Consider the following 3,951-nt stretch of genomic DNA (forward strand, 5'->3'; position numbering starts at 1 on the left):
CTGTGTGCAAAGTTGGTTGCCCAGCGTTCAGAGAGAGCAGGACACCACGCCCCTGGAGCTACAGGGGCCCAGCTCCAGGGAAGGGTTTTTGGGTCTGTCTTCCCTGGAGTGGTGGTGGAGGACCAAAAGTTGAGGAGACACTTACTTTGGTTATGTTCTTGCCTTGAGGCAGGCTTGTACCCAAATGTCCCATAACCGTAGGATTCTGAGTCTATAAAATGGCAGTAGAGCATAATTTTATTGGTTATGCTCCATTTTGCAGTTACATGCCCTCGGGTAAATTATTTAGCATCTCTGAGCTTCAGCCTTGTCTTCTCAACAAGTGCACTGCAACAGGGTTTTCTGAGGATGACAAATTACAAGTGCATTGCACTCATTCTGGTACAGATTAGGCTCTTCCTCCTTCTCCCTCTGCTCCTCCTCCTCCACCACCACCTTCTCTTCCTTCTCTTTTTCTTTCTCTACGTCCTTAATGAAATTCCATCATTATAGCTGTCTTTCTTTCTCTGCACATTCTCTCCAAGAGATCTTAGTGAATGCAAAAAACAGCCATAGAGTGTTATTCTGCAAAAGTGTGCAGGGTTGGGAGCACCACTGTGGATTGGCATGGGAGTTAGGAAGAGGAGGTGTGGTAATGGTCTGGAAGTAAGTAGTTCAATACTAGATCAGGGCTGAGGATTCCCTTGAATGAGTCCGTGGGAGACTTCCAGGTCTCTGCGTGGACCATACACTTCCTGCCCATAGAATGCAAGCCATAGCCTGACCATCTGCGGTCATAGACACAACACAGACTCAGTTGGCATCTTCCCATTCTTTTAGAGATGGAGGAAACAAGGCTTGAATGGGTGAATGGGCTTGTGCAAAGTAAGAAACCATCTGTGAGCTGTGCTGGAGTACGATTTTCAGCTCTCTTGATTCTTAGTTCAGGACTCTGCCCTTCTCCATATATTTTAAGCTTAATAATCATGCATTTGGAAATATGGAAAGTACGGGCCTAACATTTTCTAAATACTTCTGAGCTGCCTCCGATACCTGATTCCAGAAAATCAAATCTAAGATGCATTTGGAGATTAGTCTGTGTGCAGGATGGACCCTTTCCTTTCCATCTGTACATGTCTTGATTAAATCACCATCCTAACATTTGGGCAGGAGCTTTTCTTAACTGTGCTGAGTGTTCCCACCTCCTGCGTGAGGTCTCGTTGGGAAATGGTGCCAGGGAAACACAAACAGCTTTATTCACTCCCCATTAATGTTCCTCTGTTGGAAATTTCTTCTTTATTTTACTTTCTGAGAATTTTTGTGCTCTCCTTATCATGTCTACCTTCAAGAAAAAAAATCAACCATTGGCAACAATCACTACACATCCTAAGCTACTTTTAATGAATTAAACCTGTTGAAGGATGAAGCCCCTTTCCCAGCTGCCTCTTTCACTAGTCAAGATAGTTCCTGGGCACAATGACTTCATTGCTCATTTTTCTCTCTGTGCAAGTTCATTTTCCCCCATAGCACAATAAGTCATTGATATATGATGAAATTTAATACACATAAAGAAAAATAAGAAAACCATATCCATGGTTTCGTGACTGAATATACCATGTGGCCGCCACTTAGATCAAGCAAACAGACCCTTTCCAGCACCACAAAAGGTCCCAGTGAACCCGTAGGTGACCACAGCCCACTCCGTCCCCAACAAGGTAAGCGCTGCTCTGACCTGGATTATCATGACTTTCTTGCTTTGCTTTAAGGTTTTCCCTTCACTAAATAGGATAGTTTAATTTGCCTCTTTTTCACCTATCTATGAAAGGCAGCACAAAAGTATTACTTGTGGCTGTTTTCCTCTTTTCTTAATTACGTTTTAAAGATTTGTCTGTTTCTCTGTGCAGCATTAGATTTTACCTCAGTATATTGACTAATATATTTAGGACGGCTGACAAGTATTCGAGTTGTGTCCATGGATTACCAAAGAGTCCTGCTGTGGACATTCTTTTACTTATATTCTGTGCACACAGGCTTGCTTCTTGGACGCTAGATAAACTTGGAGTAAAATTGCTAAGTTACAGGGTGTACATAACATCAATTTTTCTAAATGTTGAATTGTTTACCAAGGTGCCTTTTCCTAACTTATACATCCATCAGCAATGTATAAGGATTTTGGTCACTCCACATTCTTAGCACTATTTGGTATTGTCAGGCCTTTATACTTTAGACGACCAGATAGTTCTCTAGTGATCCCTCAGGGCAGGTTAATTTAATTTCCCTGATCACAAATAAGGTGGGGTATCTTTTAATATATTTATTGGTCATTTGGATTTCCTCTTTTTTTTAGCTTCGATTTTATTTTATTACTCTTTTGATAAATATCTAGTTAAGTCATTTGTCCATCCTTTCTACTGGCTTGTCCATGAAGAATAATTTGTACTGCGAATATTCTTGCTGTTCTGATTTTGTAATGATCAGGTGAGGCTAAACATTCACTATATTAAGACCGTGCATGTGTCCCCAGACCTAGTTCTTTCCCTATGCCTGATTTTATAAACGCTGGTGACAAACCAAGTCTGATTTATATAATGCATCTTATATGGGAAATGACTGTGACTCTAAGTACCAGCTCATCCTAGAGAAATGACAGCACAGCTAGCGTAATTACTTTGGAAGATAATGATTGCTAATTTGATGATTACCAGTTGCCACTGAATGAATTGTAAAACTATTGAGTTTTATTTAAAAAAAACTTTACAAATTATGGGGTGGTTCAAGATGGCAGTGTAGAAAGACCCTGAATTCATCCGCTATGGACACACCAAATCTACAATGACATATGGAATAATTCCTGCTGAAAAAGAACTGAAAACTAGCTGAACAGCTTTCTCCACAAGAGATAAAAGGACCGCATCTAGATTGGGTAGGAGAGGAAGAGACACGGTCTCACCAAAACCCTACCGCTGGCTCTGTGACACATAGTTGGAGGGACCTCCCTTCAGAAGCCTCTCCCGGAGGAGAGGGGTTTCTGTCGCACATTGGACACCCTAATCCTTGAGATCTGCACCAAAGAGACCATGCCCCCAAAATGCCTGTCTTTAAAAACCAGTGCGGCTTACGTCCAGGGATCCTGAGGTGCTATGGGATCTGAGATACTTCTTTTGAGGGACTCCAGCATGGACTCACTTGTCCCAGGAAGCGGTGCAAAGGCAGCAGTTTGAGAGGTGATTGGATTTTATGTGATGGTGATTCAGTTGCTCGTCTGATGGAGGAGTAGGGATGAAGTGGGATTTTTCTTGGGATGGAAGTGGTGGAGTGTGACATTTTTTGGTGCTCTTTCTCTACCTTGGTAGTGAGGGTGACCATATGAGGACACAGCAATGCTAGACCAAGGGCATGGCCTCCATCTGTGCTTGTTCATTGAGTTGTAATTTCTCTTCATTTCTTTTTTTTAAATATTTTTTTAACATTTACTCATTTTTGGGAGACAGAGACAGAGCATGAGTGGGGGAGGGGCAGAGAGAGAGGGAGACACAGAATCGGAAGCAGCTTCCAGGCTCTGAGCTGTCAGCACAGAGCCCGATGTGGGACTCGAATTCACAAACAGTGAGATCATGACTGGAGCTGAAGTCAGACACCAACTGACTGAGCCACCCAGGCCCCCGTCTGCATTTCTTTGTTTTAAAAAAAATGTTTATTTATTGAGAGAGAGAGAGAGCGAGAGAGCATGAGTGAGTAGGTGAGGGGCAGAGAGAGAGAGATCGAGAATCCCAAGCAGGCTCTGCTCTGTCACTGCAGAACCCGACTCTGGCCCATTCCCACAAACTGTGAGATCATGACCTGAGTCGAAATCAAGAGTCAGGCATTTAACTGGCTGAGCGACCCAGGCACTCCTCTCTTCCTTCATTTCTGATTTTATTTATTTCAGTCTTCTCTCTTTTTCCCCTTGATGAGTCTGGCTGAGGCTTTATC

At 42.8% G+C, this 3,951-nt stretch overlaps 1 non-coding gene across 1 annotated transcript; it reads left to right on the forward strand.

Moving 5' to 3' along the window:
- The first annotated feature begins 2,418 nt into the window (after window positions 1–2,418).
- On the forward strand, window positions 2,419–2,550 carry LOC144244395 (small nucleolar RNA SNORA72). Its single transcript, XR_013338935.1, has one exon. It is a non-coding gene; the product is annotated as a small nucleolar RNA SNORA72 (small nucleolar RNA).
- Window positions 2,551–3,951: the final 1,401 nt, after the last annotated feature.

This window comes from Crocuta crocuta, unplaced genomic scaffold, assembly GCF_008692635.1.
Source record: "Crocuta crocuta isolate KB4526 unplaced genomic scaffold, BGI_CrCroc_1.0 scaffold158, whole genome shotgun sequence".
Taxonomy (NCBI): Eukaryota; Metazoa; Chordata; class Mammalia; order Carnivora; family Hyaenidae; genus Crocuta; species Crocuta crocuta.